The following is a 22,553-nucleotide window of genomic DNA, read 5'->3' on the forward strand; positions in this document are numbered from 1 at the left end:
CCAAAGAAATATGGTAAGTGTGAAAGAAAAAAAAGAAGGCGAGTAGAGTCAAATGTTGGCACGGTGTTCAGGGGCATTATAGATAAGTAATTTGAATAATTTGTTCAAAATGAAACTGGCCATTTGCCCATCAGTTGCCTGGGGAATTTAGGCCATGATTTTTAAGGATAATTGCAGCTCTGAGTACATGGTCATAATCACCCTCCCCCTGGCTTCTGCTTCCCCCATGTGGCTAGTTTTCATACACACCTAAGTTCCCCAACCTTACCTTCAGCAAAATGCATTTGAATTTCTGAAGACAAGTGGGCTGTTGTTGAGTCATCATCCTGCCAGAGACAGAGATTGACAAATTTCTCCCACATCTCAGCCAACAAAGGAGGGGAGGGCAGGAGAAATAGGTGTCAGTTGGAGTCATCAATGAATCAAAGACCCATTAGCCCATAGACCTGGATTCCAAAGAGAGAAAACCACTTTAAGGGACACAGACAAAGTCAAGAGGTCTGAGCTCTAGCCCTGGGCACTGAGCTGGAGATTCAGGCAGCTCTTCAGAGGGTAGTAGCTAAGCAACTGTCTTGCATTGCCAATCCAGTGCAAGCAATAGTTTCTCTATACCAGAGGAAGAGAGGCAATTAAGCACATCTAGATGTCAGTTGGACCTTTCCAGAGAAAGGAGACAAGAGATGATTGGATTCCTGAGCAGGGGGAACATGAGAGAGAGGAAATAGAGGATGTTTCTAAGTAGAGGGGGAAAAGAAAAAAAATCCATCTTCCCCACAAAAGACTTCCACATTCCCTAGCTTTGCAGCAACACTTCCACTGGAGATAGACTTCAGACCAATTATTCCATCAAGTTAGATATTCTAGAATTCAACTTCATTAGAGCTTCAAGGCACATGAAACGTTAATCATGGAAACCTTGATATTCTGCAGGAGAGACTTACCCCTTGGGGGAAAAAAAACACTTTCATTTTCCTTTGAGGTTAATAGAAGGCTAATTTGAAATCACTGGGTTAATGAGAAAGCTAAAAATACCCCTCTTACAATCACGTTCTTGGCGTGGGCCTCAGCTACCTCCAGCCTCTTCCCAACGGAGAAGCTGCCTTTGGGGGAGGAAAGAAACAATTCTACCATACTAACAATCAGCCAGGGCTGGCTCTCAAAGTAGGGTGGAGGGTGGGAGTCTAAAATGCTTGTAGCAGGAAAGAAAAGAACAGGGTGGCAGAGGAGGGTGGAGAGGGCCATAACACACTGTCTTTCATAAATAATAATGATTGGACCTAGAATAGAGAGCTCCCCAATGGAACAACTCTCTAGGGCACTGAAAGAATAAATTACTTTCCCTGGGTTACACACCCAGAATGGTACAGAGGCTGGTTGTTGTTTCGTTATTTCAGTTGTCTAACTCTTCATGATGCTGCTTGGGGTTTTCTTGACAGAGATACTAGAGTGGTGTGCCATTTTCTTCTCCAGCTCACTTTACAGATAAGACAACTGAGGCAAATGGGATTAAGCCACTCTTTCAGGGGTCACACAACTAATAAATGTCTGAGGTCAGATTTGAAGTCGGCAAGAGGAATATTCCTGACTCCAGGCCCAGTGCTCTATCCACTGTACCACCTAGCTGCCCTGAGGCTAGATTTGACCCCAGATCTTTCTTATTCTAAAGTCACCTCTCTATCCACCACACCAAGCTGCCTGTTTGGTCTTTTATAAGCCCAAGAGAAATATCACAATTGGAGAAGGGTCATGTCAATCCATCCACACTGAGACCCTCTTGTGACCAGTAGCCCACACGTATGAGGTGACTGTTTAGGATTCAGATGTATTCTGAATAAAGCCAACTGGATGTTGAATCTTTGGATGTCATTTTTAGCTCCATATAACTGGGCTGTTTGTGTAGTCCTTTGTCTTTACATTATACATTGTGACTTTGATCCTAACAACAACTCTAACAGTTCTGATGATTGGAGCAGAATATCAAAGGTGCCCATTTTAAAGATGAGAAAATTGAGTCCAGAGAGGTGACATCACATAACTAATAAGTGGTAGGTCAGAATTTGAATCCCAGGTGTTCTTTCCATAGTTTCATTGGACATTAAAATATAAGAAGAATTGTTTCCTTGAGAAAGTAGGAAATGAATCATTTTATAGGATAAAAAATTGAAAGATGGAAGGAACTTTGTTGTCCTGTCATTTCTCAGTCATGTCCATGTCATGTCTTCATGACCCCATTTGGGATTTTCTTAGCAAAGATATTGGAGTGCTCTTTGCCATTTCCTCCTCCAGCTCATTTTACGGATGAGGAAACTGAAGCAAACAGGGTGAAATGACTTGTCCAGGATCATATATCTAGTAAGTGTCTGAGACTAGATTTGAACCCAGGAAGATAAGTCTTCCTGAACAGTACTCTGTACCTTGAGACACGTCCAGACAGAAAATTTGGAGGTCATTAAATCTAATCCCTTCATTTTACAGGTGAGGAAACTGAGGCACAGGCAGATTAAATGTCTTGCCCAAGATGACATAGCTAATAAATGTTTGAGGCAGGATTGGAACTCAGGTCTTCCTGATTTCAAGTCCAGTATTCTATCTACCTACCCCACCTAGCTGCGCTGGGGCTTTACTATTCTATGGCTTCCCACGGAATGTGCATCATCACGACTAGCCAAAAAGGGAAATTTGTTCTGAAGCTATTTTCCTTCTAACAATTTAAGTCCTGACCCATCTTAAACTCAACCCTTTCCTCTGAAATTTGTTCCCTTCTGGTATTGCTACTGTCATATTTCCCTTCCCAAAATCTACTCTTTCCCCTTACCAGATCAGAGGTATCATGGAAGAAATATAGCCATCCTCCCAGTGTAAATTCATTGATAATACGGAATGAAGTGTGGAAAATACAGCTGACCAGTACCCTGAAATGACTGGTTGGACAACTTGATAAATCTACTTAATTTTCCCCGAGGCCTCATAGTGCTCACCATGTTAATCACAGCAGACCTCTGTTCTGTTCTCCCCTCTTCACCTCATTTCCCTTCCTTGTTCTTTCTTGCTTCTACTTAAGACTCTCTTCTCCAGGCTTTATCCGGTAACTCAGTCACTATTCTAGGGAGCAGTACACAGGTCGATGCAGGCTGGCAATTCCTCTTACAGGTGCTGTAGCCATAGTTGCTGAAAACCCAGGGAAGAATTTGTCACCAAAGTCCATACCATTGTCAACATCAGAAACTGATATTTTAGCATTGTAAATGGCCTTAAATAAGAGGTAACTAGGTGACAAAGCAGATAGAGCACAAGTCTCTGACACTTACTAGTTGTATGATCCTGGGCAAGTCACTTAACCCCAATTGCCTCAAAAAAAAATACAAGGCATTATTATTTACTTTGCCACTGCACCTCTAAGCACCATAAGACTTTCCCATCTAACTTGCAGTTGAAATCATCCATATATATTGTCTCGCTTTCTAAAATGTGATCTCTTCAAAAGCAAAGATTGTCTTCCTTTCCTATTTGTATCCCTGGAGTTTAGCATCGTGTTTTGCATGCAGTGAGCATTTAATAATTGCTTCATTTGTTCATTCATTCCTTGATGATAGCATTTAAAAGACCCTAACATAGGCAACTACCATGTTGATTGAACTTGCTTAACTGTATTTCATTGTCACAAGGTAAAGCTCATTGGTGATGATGAGCTATAGAATGATTAAGGTGTCAAAACTGTTGTTCAGTCATACTGAATCTTCATTACCCCATTTTGAGGTTTTCTTGGCAAAGATACCAGAACGGTTTGCCATTTCCTTCTCCAGTTTATTTTATAAATGAGGAAACTGAGGCAAACAGTTAAGTCATTTGCCCGGGGTCACACAACTAGTAAGTGTCTAAGCTTTTTGGTCCAAGAAAATCAAGAAAACACAGATGCTCCATCAGCCACCACCACACCATCAATATGTGGAATCACTGGTTACAACAAACGGAGAAGTTTTGAATGCTGTGGATAAGTTCACTTACCTTGGTAGTGTATTTTCCAGGGATGTACACATTGAAAATGGAGTTGATGCATGCACTGTCAGAGCTAGTTCAGTGTTTGAGAAGCTCCAAAGAAAAGTTTGGGAGAGAAGAGGTGTTAGACTGACTACCAAACTGAAGGTCTACAGAGCCATTCTGCTGACTTCATTGCTGCATGCCTGTGAAACATGGACAGTCTACCAGCACCATGACAGGAAACTGAATTGTCTCCATTTGAACCGCCTTAGGAAGATTCTAAAGATCATCTGGCAGGATAAGGTACAAGACACTGAGGTCCTTGCTCAAACTAAACAGCCAAGTATTCAAACTATGCTTCAGAGAGCGCAACTCCAATGAGCTAAATGCGAAATGTACACTTGTCAAAAAGACTTTTATGGAGAACTCACATGGGGCAGGAGATCACAGTCAGAAGAAGCGATATAAGGAGACTCTTAAGGTCTCTCTTAAGAACTTTGGATTTGATTGTGTGACGTGGGAGACACTGGCACAGGACCACTCAGCATGATGTGCCCACATCAGAAAGGCTGCTGTGCTCTATAAGCAAAACAGAATTAAGACAGCACAAAGGAAATGTAGGATGTGCAAATTTGGAGTAGCCACCCCAAATATTCACATGGACTCTCTGTGCCCAGTCTCTGGTAGAGTATTCTGAGCTTGTTTTGGTCTGATCAGCCACAGTCAGACACATTGAAACTTGAGTTTATCATGGTGATGCCTTTTTGATCCTCTTCGAGATGAAGGACAACAACCAACCAACCAATCAACCAACCAACCAAGTGTCTGAGGCCAGATTTGAACTCAGATCTTTCTGACTCTCTGTGGGAGAACTCTATCCACTGAACAACCTAGTTTCCCTGGTGTAAACTGTGCAGCATAAATTTAAATTTCTGACACAGCCTTGGTCAATAAAGAATTGTCACCAACACTTGTCTGGGACCTAGGATTTGGCCCACATATTCCCATGTGACCAAAACCTACCTCAGTGGAGGATGGGGTCAGGATAGGGGAAGCTATGAACTCACAGAATATGAGTACATCAAATAGACTATGGACAATTTCTAAGAACCAAAAAACACTCTCCAGAGCTCGTAAGCATTGCCTTGTTTCTTTACAGTCGTATTGACAATTTCCTTCTATTCATCCAGACAGGTTTATGATTGAATAGAAAAAAAAAAACCCTTGGGACTGATGATTTTGAAAGGTTGGTGCAGTCTCTGTGCATCTGAAAAAATAATTTGAGGTGCTGCACTAAAAACACATCACTATTTACAGCCATCTAGGAAAAAAGCCTGTGCTCTATATTTCTAACTCTCACTACTGGGACCCAGCACAGGCTTACGGACTACCCTATGTGAAAGGAAGGTACTTCAGGGACCTCATGCGAGAAGTTGCCAGAATCCCCATGTACAACTCCTCCAATCCCAGATCAGAGAAGGAGAAGTCAGTGAAAAACACAGAGCTTCGGGGTCCCACTGGTCTAATGGGCATCTTACTTCCTGAAAAGTTACAGTTCCTTTTTCCCTTTGGGAGACTGATTTAAATTTAGAACTCACGATCTTATAAAAGTGAATGTTGAAAAATAAAAAAAAAAAAATTTTAAAGATTCATTTTCTCCCAGGGCTGTGAAAAGTGGGTGGAAAAGAACAAAGGTAAAGGAAGGAAGGGGGCAGCTAGGTGGCACTGGTTATAGAGGGCCAGACCTGGAATCAAGAAGACTCATTTCTGTTCAAATCTGACTTTGGACACTTACCATCTGGGAGACCCTGGGCAAGTCAGTTCACCCTGTTTGACTCAGTTTTCTCATTTGAAAAACAAGTTGGAGAAGAAAATGGCAAACCACTCCAGTATCTGCCAAAAAAATCCCAAAAGGCATCACAAAAAATTGAACACAACTAAACAATAGGAAGGAAGGAAGGAAGGAAGGAAGGAAGGAAGGAAGGAAGGAAGGAAGGAAGGAAGGAAGGAAGGAAGGAAGGAAAGGAGGGAGGGAGGGAGGGAGGAAGGAATCAGGACATTTGAGAATCGGAGCATTGGCAAAAGAGGGTGATAAGGGACAATCCTCTGCTGGTTTCATTTCCTTTTATATTCAGAGCTTCCAAAATGCCAGAGATCAGAGATGGATTAAAGGATTAACTGAAAGCCCAAAGGGGGAGTTATCTTGGGTAATCCCCTCCCCTTGTCTGAGAAGTCCCAAAAACCATTTTGCACTTTTAAAAATCCTTGTAAAGGAGTCAAAATTAAGCAGTGGGATGTATATATTTTAGCCTTTTATTTTGGTTTTATTTGAGCATTTGTATTTTAATATAGTAAATGGCCCTTTGTGACTGTTGCTCTATAATGCAACCAGCTCTTAATCTGTCCCTGCCTTGATGGCCACTACATTTCCTCCATCTTTCCTTCTAGAGCTAGTTCCTGAGCAAACCCTGCATCTGAGGAGAAGGGAGTGGACTGAACTAAGGAGGTATGGGTGCTGTACCTTACATACAGCAGCCAGAACCACTCATGTGCATGAGGACACACACACATTCACAATCACATGGATGCACTCACATAGTGTGACACATCCACATGCTCACACTCACAAGTGCACACCCATAAACCCAATGACACACATGTACACTCACACACCCATGCGCACACTCACAAGTGCACACACACACTCACATCCATGTGCACACTCACATGCACACAGGGCTGAAGGGCGTTTATTCTTGCTCTCCATGTTGGCTGTCATTGCCATGCAGACTTGGTGCTTGTGACAATGCCATTAACAAAGGCTCAGCATGTCAGCAACCCATGTGTAATCCTGGATTGCATCACCCCTTGAGATGTTGTCATAGAGATGGCAGAGGACCACAGGACACAGAAAATTAGTGAGCTAGAATGTGTATGGGGTACTGAGAGCCCTGGCTTGGGGGTTTCTTGGTCTGGAGGGGGAACTCCACGGGTTTGAGAGGAAGGGACAACCTGATGCTGAGATGGAGTCTTGTGAATCTCTCCATGGATATCCTGATGTAAGACATGGAATGTGGGCAATCCTCTCTTGTCCTGAGTTGGGAAGGTAGAAAGAAGGGTAAAACATAGACCATGAGCAGACTGCAACTAGCCAGAACAGATAAGGAGTAACCAGATCCTAAAACCCTATCAGAACCAGTCAGGAACAGTTGATAGGAGTCTACATGTCTAGTCTGTAGCTTTCTTGAAGTATCGCACTAGGGAAATTTCCACTCCTTTTATTGTAGAGAGATGAGGAGCACAGTGGTTTCTGTGGTGGATCTGGAGTCAACCATATCTAAGGTCAAACCCTAACACAGACTTCAATCAATCAACATCTATTAGGCTCCTACTACATTCCAGGCATTGTGTTAAGCTCTGGGGATACAAAAAGAGGTAGAAGACATTCCCTGACCTCAAGAAGCTTGCAATTTAATGGGGGAGACAACAAATAAATATATACAAACAGGATAAAGAGGACATAGTTGACAGATGGAAAGCACAAGAATTAGCAGTTGGTGAAGGCTTCCTGTAGATGGTGGGATTTTAATTGGGACTTCAAGGAAGTCGGGGAGGTCAGTAGTTAGAGAGAAGGAGGGAGGGCATTCCAGGCATAGGGGACAGCCAGAGAAAATTCCAGGAGCCAAGTAATGGAATGTCTTGTTTGTGGAAAAGCCAAAGGTTAGTGTCACTGGATCAAAGAATATGTGCCAGGGAGCAAGATGTAAGAAGACTGGAAAAGTAGGAGATGACTAGGTTCTGAAGGGTTTTGAATGCCAGAGCATTTTGTATTTGCTCCTGGAGGGAACACTTACTGTAATCGTGTCAAGTTATTTAGCTTCCCTCAAGCCTCAGTTTCCTGATCCATAAAATGGGAATACTGGACAAGGTGCTTATGGGCATCAAATGAGTTAATATGCACAAAGTGCTTTGCATAACTTAAAGTGCTAATTATTATTATTGTCATTATTTACTTCCCTCAAATTAGCCTGGAAAGAGGAGTGAGAAAGATTCAACCCCACTACATTCCCTATTGTGACCTGCTATGCATTGTCTTAATGTCCATTTTTCAGGGGTATTTTTAATGTCATTTGTTACTATAAATCATTATTATCATGAGTTTGGGGATTTGATATTGAGAGGCATGGCCAACCCATGGAGAAAAATAGGGGCTCAACCCAAATCAAGAAAGAAGTTGTGCAATTAAAAAAAAAATCTGTGTATATTCCTGAGATTACCCATCAGACTGCCTTTGAACCTTAAGGGAAAGCTAGCAAAATGAGTCTGCAGAGGATGGCATGTACTACTCAGAGTGTACTTATTGGCACCATTTCTAACTTAGAATCAGACGACCCCCTTGCGTTTGCACTAGAGCTCGAGAGCGAACACATACACACTCACACACACACACACACACACACGCTGCACATGCAAGGAATCAGATTTGGGCCTCCTTTCAAACCCTAATTCAAACTGTGTTAGTTGAGGACAAGGAAAATTGTCCCCATCTATAAAGGGAAGAGCATAGCTGGAGCACATATCTTTAGGTGAGGGACAGTCAGTGTGTGGCAAGAATGGTCGAGGAGGGAGCGATTTGGAGGAGGGGAAAGAGTGGCAGGCAGATAGAATTAGAGCTCAGCTTCTCCTTGAATGTCTGACCCACCAATTAACTACAGGAAGCAATTACAAAGAGCAGGAAGCTCTCTGGGTGGCTATAAGAAGGAAATGTGAACCTGGCCAACCGCTGCAGGTGGGACTGACCGACTTTTTGATTACTACCTGAACTCTTTAGGCTCATGTTTATTTCTTGGGGAGATACATGAGCATGAGTGGGTTTGTGGCAAAGTTATACATTGTAGGTCACAGATTTATAGCTGGAAGGAAGCATATGCTTCTTCTGTCCAGCCCCTGCCTATATACAGCTAGGTGTCCCAGCGGATAGAGCACTGGGCCTGTTGAAGAGAAGTCCTAAATTCAAATCCTAATTCAGACAGTCCCCGGGTGATCCTGGACAAGCTATTTTATCTCTGTCTGCCTTAGTTTCCTCAACTTTAAAATGGAGATAGAAATAACACCTACCATTGTACTACAAGAAATGATAAGCAGATGGATTTCAGAAAAACCTGGAAAGATTTACATGAACTGATGCTGAGTGAGGGGAGTAGAACCAGAAGAACCTTGTACAGAGTTATAGCCACATTGTTTGATGACTAACTTTGGTAGACTTAGCTCTTCTCAGCAATTTGAGGTTCTAAGATAACTCTAAAAGGCTCATGATGGAAAAGGCTATCCACATCCAGAGAAAGAATTAAGGAATTAAGAATGCAGATCCAAGCACACTATTTTCTCTCTCTCTTTCTCTCTTGTTTTTTTCTTCTTTCTTGTGTTTCATTCCATTGCTTATAATTCTTCTTTACAATATGACTAATGTGAAAATGTTTAATATGAATGTATACGTAGAGCCTATATCAGATTGCACACTGCCTTGGGGAGCGGGAGAGACCGAAAAAACTCAAAAGCTTATGAAACTGAATGTTGCAAACTAAAAATAAATAAATAATTTTTTAAAAAATAGCACCTACAAAGTCTTTGTAAGGATCAAATCGAATGTTAATAAAGTATAGTGCCTGGCACATAGTAGGCTCTTAATAAATGCTTCCTTCCTTCCTTGGCTTGACAGATAAAACAGCATGATCACTTGCTTGATGGAGTCAGAATTTGAATTCATATCTTCTGATACCAAATTTAGTCCTCTTTTTAGATATTCTCATAGTGTCATGGAAGCAACCAACTTGAGCTTGGAAAAGCTTTGCAGATAGTGCAGCCTAGAGGGTAGGGAGTGCTGTGGTCCATGGGTCACAAAGACTAAGATACAACTGAACATGAACAGCAAAAACTTAGATATCCTGGGTCAGCTTCGTAAGATGATAACATTGATCATCTTGAGACCTGTTAGACCCTATTCTAAGACTTGCAGATCTAAGATGCCTTCCTTGGTGTCAGACCTGGGAAAACCAGCCCCAACCCCAAAAGAGAGTACTGTCTCATAGAGGTCAAAAGTCAGGTTCTTTCCCCAAGACTCTCATCCTTCTTCCCCATCACTCTCTCCCCTGCTTCTATTCTTAGAGAAACTTGGATATACCTATACTAATCTTCTCAGTCCCAGGACCAGGTAGGAATCACCTGACCTAGGCTTCTCAATTATCCAGACACCATAAACTTGACCAGAGGATCAATACCCTACCAACTGCCCTAACCAGCTCCATGCTTGCAGAAAATCCTCCTATCAAGGGAATACATTATGCTCTGGTACATAACTCTGTAATGTGCAACTAATGTTCTGTGGATAGTTAGATTGCAGCACCACGGATTCCTCATAAAGCAATGGGCCATTGTTCAGTGACTCCCCACTCTGAGACACTGCCTGTGCTCCCTGGCATAGGCCTCCCCTCTCTTCCTTCAGAGCCTCAGCATAAGATGCATTGAGATGAGGAAGATACTCAGAGAGCCAGGGTGGCTCCAGCCTGGGCTCAGCCAGGGGACAAGGATAAGGACAAGTAGCCAAATGGAGTACTACAAACATTCCAGCAGCTGGCTCCATAGCAGTTCAATTCTATCTAATTCAAAAAGCATTTATTAAGCACAGTCTGTATACAGAGCATCTTTCTAGACACCAGGAGACATATGAAGTTCAGACATGACACTAGTCTCCCCCCACCCTTGATAGAACTTAGAGTATAGTATGATTACTTCAACATACATATGAAATAACATATATTAATTAAATAAATAATGAAATAATGTTTTAAAGCACATACAAAGAAGTTTTCATATTTGCAGTGGGGTAGAATCATAGACTGAGAGTTGAAAAGGACTTTAGAGCTCATTTGGTCCAACCCTTATATTTTATAGCTAAAGAAACTGGGACTCAGAGAAGAAAGGAAACCAGCATTTATTAAACACCTATTATATACCAAGCACTGTCTTAAGCTCAATATTATCTCCTTTGATCCTCACAACAACCCTATGAGGTAGGTGCTATTTCTACTACAGCTGGAAAAACTGAGGCAAGCAGAGGTTAAGTGACCTGCCCAAAGTCACACACCTAGTAAATCCTGTCTAAGGTAGGATTTGAACTCAGGTCTTTTTGACTCCAAGTGCAGCACTCTATCTTCTATGCCTCTTTCGAGTAGTTAAGCGACTTGACTAAGGTCACCTTGTAGTAGGTATTAGAAGGAGGATGTGAACCCAGGTTTTCTGACTCCAGAGTCAGTATTCTCAGAGAGAAAGATCACTATTGAGTTAGAGAGGGCTTCCCAGAGCACATGCTATTTCAGGGGTAGTAGCAAGGGAGTACAAAAAGAGTATAAGATCTATTGTCAGAGGACCTGGATTCAATCCTGGTGTCACTACTTGTTAGTGTCTCCTTAGACAAGTTATTTAAACACGCTCTGACCCGCAGTTTTTTTCTCTGTAAGAATGAAGAGCGAGTTGCTTTTCCTTAACGTCCCTTCTGGCTCTAGATCCAATGCTCAGTTTCTTCAGAGTTGGACTTCAGAGGATGGATGGGAAAGCAGCAACAAATGATGGAGAGCAGAGTTTCTGGCACTTGCAAAAGGAATTTCTGTTGTTCAGTCATTTTCAGTCATGTCCAACTCTTCCTGCCCACATTTGGGGTTTTCTTGGCAGAGATAACAGATTGGTTTGCCATTTCCTTCTCCAGCTCATTTTACAGATGAGGAAACTGAGGGAAACAGGGTCACAAAGTTAGGAAGTGTCTGAGGCCGGATTTGAACCCAGGAAGATGAGCCTTCCTGCCTCCAGGTCCAGTACTCTATCTACTACAAGACCATCTAGCTGCCCTGGAATAAGGAATTGCAAGAGCATAAATAGGGGAAAGGGATATTATGGAATTTTTTATGGGAAACAGTGAGTTTGGCTGTGGTATAGTGGATGCCGGAAGAAGGCAGGGAGGGAGAGAAGAAGTAGCATGATATAAAAATGAAATGGTGGACTGCTCTAGGAGTGTAGAGGACCTTGAATAACAGACTAAAGAGTGTGATGTTTATTAGATGAGCTACAAGAATCCAACAAAGGTTTTGGGGTAGAGGATTGTTACCACAGTCAGAGAAGGAGCGCAGCTGAGCTAAGGAATCAGGGAAGCATCAGGTTTTGTCTGTTGACCTAGTGAGGGCAACAGCTTATCACTGACTGTAAGGCTGCCAGTAGGTAGCTTGTAAAAGAAGAATTAGATATTGTTGCTTGAAACTTAAATTAGTCCTTATGCACGGTCACCATGGAGCTGAGTGTATTATGGATATAGTGCTGGGCCTGAGGTCGGGAAGATTCATCTTTCTGAATTCAAATCTACACTCAGACACTTACTAACTCTGTGACCCTGGGCAAACCAATTCACTCTGTTTGCCTCAGTTTTCTCATCTGTAAAATGAGCCAGAGAAGGAAATGGCAAACCACTGCGGTATCTTTGCCAAGAAAACTCAAAACGGGGTCACAAAGAGTTGAACATGACTAAAACAAGTAAACAATAACAAAGAACCAGAGAACTAGGTGAGACCACCAGACCGGGAGGTCTCATTCCTGGGAGTCTGAGGCAGTGGGTCTTTTCTTGTGCGTACATGTTTGTCTACCTCATGCCCTAGACTGGTGGTGTGAAACTCAAAAATCTTACTGACTTAGAAAATGACAAATTAACATTATCTATATTATACTGAGGAGGTAGCTAGGTAGCTCAGTGAATAGAACACTGGGCCTGGGGCCTCAGACACTTAACTATCTGTGTGACCCTGGGCAAGTCACTTAACCTCTGTTTGCCTTAATCCACTGGAGAAGAAAAAGGCAAGCCAATCCAGTATTTTTGCCAAGAAAACTCCACGGACGGTATTGGTACACGATACCAATCACAGGGTCATAAAGTGTCAGACATGACTGAACAAGCATGTTGTATTGTAATTGTATTTATTTTGTTAAACCTTCCCCAATTACATTTTTATCCGCTTGCTGCTCATGGATCTGGAGTTTGACACCTGCGCTAGACCTTATCATGTGAGCTTCTCCAGGTCTTCAGCACAAAATACATCAAAGGTGCCAGTGGTGGTGATTCAGGTCACAAGGTGAGGAACAGCTACTTCTTGGACAATACTTTCTGACCCTCCCTCTTCTCTGTGCCTTCGTTTGGGTGACCCTGACAAAGGATGACCTGATCACATCTGCGTATTGTTAATTTTCAGCTGGCAGTGATGTGAAGTCTGGACTGGAGTGAAGAGAAACTGGCTATAGGAAGACTGTTGCAACCATCAAGACGATTGCCAATGAACTTAAACATACCCTCATGAGCGCGAGGCAGCTGGGTGGCCCAATGGATAAAGTGCTAGGACTGGCATCAGGAAGACTCCTTTTCCTGAGTTCAAATCTGGTCTCAGACACTTCCTAGCTGTGTGATCCTGAGCAAGTCATTTAACCTTGTTTGCCTCAGTTTCCTCATCTGTAAAATGAACTGTAGAATGAAATGACAAAATCACTCCAGTGTCTTTGTCAGGAAAACCTCAAATAGGTTCAGGAAGAGTCAGACACGACTAAACAACCACAATAAAAATAGGATGAGCAGAACTTGTACAACAGTTTGGTCCTCAGTTGGAATTTTGTGTTCAGGCTGGCATTACTTATCTATCTAGGGACCAGTATGTAGATATATGGGAAGATGTATATATGGGGATGAGGGGGTTATTGGATCATGAATCTAAAGCTGGAAGGAATCTCAGAGGCCAACTAGTACAACCCTAACATTTTATAGACCCAGGGAGGTTAAGTAACCTTTCCAAGGTCACATAGGTAAGAAGTGGAAGATCTGGAATTCAAACTCAGATCCTCTGCTGCCAGGTTCACCTCTCTTTACATAGTATTCTGCTGATTCATGTACAAAAGTACGTGTGTGTGTGTGTGTGTGTGTGTGTGTGTGTGTGTGTGTGTGTGTGTATGAGTGTGTGAGTGAGAAGGGAAAGAGGCAAAGGTTACAATGGGAGGGTGGGAGTTGGGGGGGGGGACGTTAAAGCTGAGACAAAATCCTGAAGACTCTGACAGCTAGGCCTTGAGAGTCCTTTGCCCTCTCCCCCTACCCATCTCAAGCAGAAAAGAAAGTTAATTAGGATTGGAAAAATGCAAATTCTTAGCCTCATTAAATTCATGGTATTTTTAGTTATTGTGTACCCAGAAATACATTTTAGCAAAGCACTTTACACCATCCCCAGCTGATAGATGGTAGTATTCTAAGTTGGGTTTTAAGATTTAAATGAGGTCCCATCAGAAACGCAATGTGATTTCACCAAAATCATCCTCCTCATCATCTCTCTCTCCACTCTCCTCCCCTCCCCTCCCATCCCTCCCCCGCCCCCGTCTGCCTCTGTTTCTGTCTTTCTCTGTCTCTCTGTCTCTGTCTCTCTGTGTATGTCTCTCTCTGTTTGTCTCTGTCTCTGTCTCTCTGTCTGTCTGTCTGTCTCTCTTTCTCTCTGTCTTTCTCTTTCCCTCATCTGCCTTCTAGCCTAGTCCTGATCTGTCCTCCAGCCAGAAGGATTTTCAGTGCCCACAAAGAAGATGGAGGGGCCTGACCCCTGATGCCATCACAGCTACCACCGCTTTTGTGGATATTTGGCCCTGTCCCCATAGTGACAAGAGTTTCTGGGGAAATAGTCTGAATGTGGAAAATAGCCTGCCAGGTCAGAAAGGGCCCTTGCTGAAAACATAACAGGCTGCTCTAGTTCTGTCTGATATTTCAGAGTTGATAAAACAAGGGTCCACTCCCTACTCTGCAGGGAAGCAAAAAAATAAAGCAAAGTTTGAAAAGGCCCATGTGGCTGGCATTCCCAGGAAGGAATCACACATTTGTGAGGGCTATTGATCTTATCCATATTAGGGACTCGAGGTTGGTCAGTCAGTCAACAAACATGTAATTAAGCCCCTACTGTGTGCCAGGTATTTTGCTACGTAATAGTGATTTAAAAAAAAAAAAGAATCCCTACTCTCAAGGAGCTCACAGTCAAATAAGAACTATGTACAAACAAGATATGTTCTAGATAAATTAGAAATAATCATTAGGCATGAAAATGTGGGGAATCTAAGGAACCATGCATCTATCTGTGGATATGTGCATTGATTAATCTGACTCCCCAAACTTGGGCTTCCAGGATGACCAACCAGTGCCTTATTTTCTGAACTTTGGTCTACAGGCACCTCTCTCAGAGTACAATTCCCTCAGAAGGCAATCAGGCATTAATTAGTGTGTCAAGGCAGCTGCTCATTTCAGGGAAGGGGTTTAGGGAATTTGATCCAACAGTCTAGTAATGCCTCCCTGATTCTAAGCAAGTGAAATGAGTTTAAATTAATGAAAAGGGAATAGAATATTTTTTTTAAGAAATGCAGTTTGGTTTCATTGAATGGTTTGAGTTTTCTTTCGTATTTATAGTAATAAAATGCTGTCAAGTGAAGGTCCTTGCCAGGTCTGCTTTAATGAATATAGATAAGAACCATTGCAATTAACACTACCATTTGCATCTAAAGAATGTGTTGAAATCTTGTAAAACAGTTGATTTAGGATCATTTTAAGGTCAGAGGATTCAGAGCAGGAAAGGACCTTAGAGATCAGAATTCCAAGGTAGGTTTTTGCCCTGAAATCTCATTTACATTAATAATTGGCTTTCTGGTTTTTTTGGTATGATACCTCAACCCCTCCTCCCAGGTTCAAGGCATTTTGAGGATTAGCACCCTCAAATATTGTTGTTTGGTTGTGTCTGACTTTTTGTGAGCCCATTTGAGGTTTTTTGGTTTTGTTTTTTGGCAAAGATACAGAGTGGTTTGCCGTTTCCTTCTCCATTTTAATAGATGTGGAAACTGAGGCAAACAGAGTGAAGTGACATGCCCAGAGTCACACAGCTAGTAAGTGTCTGAGTTCAGTTTTGAACTCAGGTCTTTCTGACTCCAGCCCAGCAATCTAGCAGCCCTTCAAACCCTCTCCAAATCATAGCTCAAAAGCCCCCACCATGCCTTAACAGCCTTTCCAGAGATCACACTAGATCAAAACAAAAGAAGTTTAAGCACATAGCATAGCAGATAGACTTATTTCCCATACATAGATTGGGACAAATTCTTCCACAGGTAGCTTACACATGGAGGAAGCAACACATGTAGAAAACATGTGGGAGACACATATGGTTACATGCTTGGCTAGGATAACTCATATTTCTGATAGAGAGCTGCTGACGTCTAATTAACATCACCATGCTACTCCGTGCTGGGTGTCACATCTCTGCTTTGTGTCCCTTTGATAGGGTGCTTGGGTACCTGTGCTTGGACCCCAATTCTAAAATCACATTTCTCTCTAAAAATCACATTTCTCCCTAACCTCAAAACATTATTCCAGGCAGTTTCTCCCCAGTCCAAGAACAGCCTGCCCTAGCAAAACCTTTATCTCTTTTCTTAATATAATAAATAACCAGCTGTACCTATAAGAATTTATTAGTCTGAACCAGCTGTATACTGGTTGAACTGGATGTGTACTGGGTCATAGTGACATTTACTACTCACTGACCAATCATGTGTATCCTAGACTTAGACATACACATACTGCCTTACATTTATCATGTCTAACAAGACATTGAGGAGAGTAGACTGGTATTCCTTAGTTAGTCCTGACTGTTAGTTGACTTAGGGATGTTTCAGGTCTAAAACCACAACTCCATGTAGCCCTACCTTGGGCTATTTCCCAATGAACTCTGGGTAAAATACCAGTGCAATAGATACCAAAATTTGTTGTTGTGTACGTCTTTCATTTTTGAAGAAGACCATGACATCAGAGAAATGATGAGATGACTTGCACTTGATTTTGTTTTGGGTGAGGGAGGGCTGTGCAAGGTCACCAGTCTCACTTTCTCCTCCTGAGTCATTTGAATCCAGTAACCAGATATTCATCAGGATGACTGGAGACAGCCCAGAATGCAATGGGAGACCTTGGCCCCTTTATGCCAAGGCCTATTCAGGTACTCACTTAGGATAAGGTAATGCCCGTTCAGTGAACAGGCCTGTTTAAGTAGTCAGGGGATGGCCCATCAAAAGTACATGTTCCTTTAAGAACTAACTACTCCTTACCACTCCCTAACCCTGCCCTGAATCACCTAGTTAGCATATTTGACACGTTTTACTACAGAATATCCTATATAAATTTTACCTGTCCCCCATTCAAATCACAGGTTCCCTAAGAACTCTTGCCTGCTGAAAAGCGTAATAAATCTTAACCTTTACCTCAAGAATGCTTGAGTCCAAGAATTCATTCCAGGTAACCTGCCCCTGTACTCTGGTCTTTGGGGGTATTTCAGAATTTCATCCATCTCATCCCCCTTTCCAGCCCCTATACCATCATCTCAACTGACAATTTTCTCTGATCTCTTAGTCATGGCTGCTATCTGCTAAGGTTCAGCTTTCTAGCTAATGACTATTCTCTTCTCCTCTCTCTTGGGATGAAATATTTAGAAAGCTCTCACACCCAGCTAGACAAGCAATCTATGGTTGAAGGATCCAGGCATATTTTGCATGAAGAAGAACAGACTTAGGAAGAACACAATAGCTTATCTTAAAGTGTTTGAAGGGTCATCAGATGGAAAATGGATTAGACTTGTCTTGCTGTGCCCCAAGTTACAAGAGGTTTTAGGTTCAATGGATTGAAATGGAATGAAAAAAAATTGCTAATACTCAGAGTGGTCCAAAAGTGGAAGGGGTGACCTCAGGCGGTATCCCCCCTCACCACAGGTCTTCAGGAAGATGGCAGATGACTTCTTTAGAGACACTGTAGAGATACTCCTGCTTATGTTTGAACTGGACCATACAGATTCTGGGATCTCTTCCTTCTCCTAGATTTTGTGAGATATAGGTCAAATTGTGTGTGAAAATATATAAAGATAGTAATAATAGTGAGTATGTACAACACATTACCAACATCTCATTTTACCCTTACAACACCCTTGGAAAGTAGGTGTTATTATTAACTGCATTTTCAGATGGGGAAATGGTGGTAGAGAAAGGTTATCAATCAATCAATAGGTGGTGCAGTGGATAGAGCACCAGTGCGGGAGTCAGGAGGACCTGAGTTCAAATCTCACCTCAGACACTTGACACTCACTAGCTGTGTGACCTTGGGCAAATCACTTAACCCCAATTGCCTCATCCTGGGTCATCTCCAGTCATCCTGATGAATATCTGGTCACTGGATCCAGATGGCTCTGGAGAAGTGAGGCTAGTGACCTGCACAGCCCTCCCTCACTCAAAAACAAAGTCAAGCGCAAGTCATGTCATCATTTCTCTGATGGCATGATCTTCTTTGGCAACGAAGGATGAACACATACACACACACACATACACACACACACATATTTATTAAGCACTTACAGGGCAGCTAGATAGCACAGTAGATAGAGTGCCAGGTCTGGAATTAGAAAGACTCATCTTCCCAGATTCAAATCTGACCTCAGATGCTTACAAGCTGTGTGACCCTGGTCAACTTACCTGCTTGCCTCAGTATCCTCATCTGTAAAATGAGCTGGAAAAGGAAATGGCAAACCACTCCACTTTCTTTGCCAAGAAAACCCCAAATGGGGTCACAAAGAGTCAGCTATAACTGCAAAATGAGTAATAAAATGTGCCAGACGCTGTGCTAAGAGGACTGGGGATACAAAATGAGGCAAAATACAGTCCCTGCATAAAGGAGCTTTTTATCTAATGGGCTTGCCGAGGATACGTTAACCAAAAATGGTATCACACATCCATGAAACATTGTGTTGCAACTGGATTGATTACAGGAGAAATGAAGATGCATGTGCAGCCAAAGAGTTCACAATTCCTACAAAAGTTTGCATATTTATGACGGTACAACAAAGGGAGGAGAAGAAAACAGAAATCTCCTAAAGGGATGTGGCATGAGAGGCAGACAGAGCTGCAAAGGAGGGAAAATCACAAAACCTCTTCCAAAGGGAAGGAGCAAAGCAATGGCAAAAGACCCATTCTTTCCCCTTGGGAAGTGCTAGACCAGGGGTGGGGAACTTGAGACCCTGGGGGCACACATGGCCTTCTAGATCCTCAGGTGTGGCCTTTAGACTGACTCCAAGTTTTGCAGAACAAATCTTTTTATGAAGGGGATTCTTTCTGTGAAGTTGGGATTCAGTCAGTCACACTTGAGGACCTAGAGGGTCATGTGTGGCCTCCAGACTGCAAGTTCTCTACGCTGTGCTAGACCATGAAGATAGTATGGTCTGCTTATCTACATGGGTTCCAGCTATACAAGTCTAGTATAGACTGGAACCTGACCTGACTCCCAAGGATACATAGGGAGTTCAGCTTGGGATGAAAATAACACATTATGTCAGCTGTGGGGGGAGTGGTTGGGGGGGAAAGAAAAGTGATTCATCTTTAACACATTCAGGGCCTCCTACAAACTCCAGGTTCAATATTTCTGGAAAATATGGCAACTCAAAAAAGCAAGTTCAGAGAACTCCTTAATATTCCCTAACAAATGCACAGTAAACATACGAAGGCAGATTTGGACTAGGCAAAGCAATTTGCCCAGGGTCACACAGTAAGTATCTGAGACCAGATTTGAATTCAGGTTTTCATGACTCCAGGTCTAGCACTCTATCCACTGAACCACTCAGCAGCCTCAATGAAATTAAGGATGTGTCCTCTGTATATGAAATGCCTCTTTATGGTTCCAAGCAGAGGGGTAGTGGGCACCTAGCTCTAACCCCAGTCTTTTCCCAGTTGTATTATCCATTCTGTCATAATCCTTCTCCATCTAGTAACCCATCATTATGGGAATTTGGCCTGGCTTCTAGAGAGAGGTTGTCTGACTTTGCCCTACATCTACCTGGACCAGATTCCAACTTGTTAGACTAGCTTCCACCTATTCATTTCCTTCTGTTCTTTTTCTCCACTCCCAATGGCATTCTCACTCCCATATTCCAGCACTAGCCCTCTCCCCCACAGGCCCATAATTGTTTCCTGATGAGGTAGAGCCATACTTCACTGGTCTTGTGGCTGATACAGCCTGAAGAATCTGAATTGCAAATAGATATTGAGCCGATTAAGGGAATGGACCATTCAGGACTTTGCAAGAATTTAGATTCAAGACATTTAATAACTGCCTTCAGTAAGCAAGACACTACTAGATTCTGAGAAAACAAAAGACAAAAAAAAGAGCCAGTCACTACCCTCAAAGAGTTGATAATCTAGTTAAGGACATGAGACACATGTACTGATGACTGCTACAAGGCTGACTGTGAACAAAGGAATGATTTGGAAGAAGCGTATAGAGAAATTTGAGGAAGGAAAGATTATGTTTAGCCCAGGAAAAGGTTTCACAGAAAAGGTGGCTGTTGCGTATGAATGATGTCTCATTTGTTGTTGCTTTTATCGAGTCATTTCAGTCACATCCAACTCTTTGTGACTCCATTAGGAGAGTTCCTGGCAAAGATACAGGAGTGGTTTGCCATTTCCTTTTCCAATTCATTTTACAGAAAATGAAACAGAGGCAAACAGGATTAAGTGTCTTTCCCAGGGTCACACACTTAGTAAGCTTCTGAGGCCAATTATGAACTCAGGAAGATGAGTCTTCCTGACTGCAGGTCTGGCACTCTACCCACTGCACCACCTAACTATCCCACTTCCTCATAGTGGATACCATCTTCTAGGGATGGGAAAATGGGAGGAGTCTGCTAAGCTGGTATATCATTTAGATAGACATTTGTCCATATCCTTCCTCATCAGTGCTCTAATTCTGGTGCACAACCTGCGGGAGTTCTAGAGTTGTATCTAGCACAAGATCAGATGCACCTAGGTCCTTGTGACCATCCCCATCTGCGACAATGACAGCACAAGAGGAGGATACATGGGGGGTAACGTTGGTATTGGCCACACAGCTGCCTCTCCCCCGTATTTGCTCCAATTACCTCTCATCATAAGTGCCAGTCGCTACCACTAAACTAGTTTGATTTTAATCATGCCAACCTCGTTCCAATTCTCAGGGCCTCATAACTCCCCTAATGGAAGTCCTGGCATGATCAGCCACTACTCATGATCAGCCTCTTACAGTGCCCCATCATCCACATGATACTGACAGTGAAGTCTGAGTTGGGCCCTGTAGGAAGGGAAGGATTTCAACAGGTCAAGATGGCAGGAGTGTCCACTCCAGACACAGGGAAAAGCCTGAGCAAAGGCAAAGGCAGCAGAAAGGAAAATCGAAAGATAATGATTAGACCAGTTTAGCTACAGCATAGCTTAGTGGCACAGTGGGTGGAGCACTGGGCATGGATTCAGAAAGATCTGAGCCCAAATATAGATTCAAACCCTTACTAGCTGTGTGACTCTGGACAAGTCACTTAACCATTGCTTGCTCATTTGTAAAATGGGGATAATAATAACAATACCTTACCTTCCAGGATTGTTATAAGGGTCAAATTAGACAATACTTGTAAGGCATTTAGTGTCCAGTGTGCAACTATTGTCATTCATATGATTAATATTACTATTATTATTCATGTTATTAATATCATGTGAAAGTGCTTAATATAAGACAAGACTTTACAAGACTTTAAAGTTATTAATGCTTAAATATGCACTAAGACTTTTGGGACACTTTGTAGCTAATATCCCCAATAGACTTGAAGCTAAGAAATTCAGATTACTAATTTTTTCTTCTACATAGCATAACATAGCCTTTATTTCCCACAGAACATGAATAATATGTAAAGGCTTCACAGGCACCCATAAGCAAAACCAGAAACCTAAAACACTCAACCCATTAGAGTCATTAGATTCTCCCTAGAAGTTTTGAAAGATGGCTGAACAAATATTTTCCATTCACCTTGTTTCTGTACTGTCCAAGAAACTTACATCAATATAATAGAAATCCCAGCCCCTCATGGCATTGCTTTATTCCTTAAATTGCTGAGTGATCCTCTATGGAGAAACCTCTTCCCTGGGAAATATTATTAGAAATTTTCTTTCTTCAGGATTTGATGCCCAATGCTCAGATTCATAAATTATTAGACCCAGGATTATCCATGAAGAAAAACCCAATGTTGGAAATGTATCGCTAGCTTTTAACCTGTGCTGGGAAAAAGGAAACAAAGCAAAAGAAAGCAATTTAACTGGAGGGCTAAGGATTTCCCTCTGAGATTCACCTGGGCACATACAGGCTACTTGCCATGTACCTCTGCAAGTTTCCTTGTTCCTTTAGTGGAAAAGCCTCTCCCCTCTCCTTGCTACATTCTAGTCTAGGAATCCAATGGAGAAAAAGTACAGGAAAGGGAAATGAAGTTTGCCATTGTACATCTTACTCTTACAATATCTGGTACATAGTAGGTGCTTAATACTTATTGACTTGCTGACCAGATAACAGAGGGAGCTGCTCCTTCAGCAAGAGTTGACCAGTTCTTGGAAGGTTCTGAAGCCCAATGAGTAACCTCCATGGGAGGCGGCCTTCT

Source organism: Notamacropus eugenii, chromosome 2 (assembly GCF_028372415.1).
Source record: "Notamacropus eugenii isolate mMacEug1 chromosome 2, mMacEug1.pri_v2, whole genome shotgun sequence".
NCBI lineage: Eukaryota > Metazoa > Chordata > Mammalia > Diprotodontia > Macropodidae > Notamacropus > Notamacropus eugenii.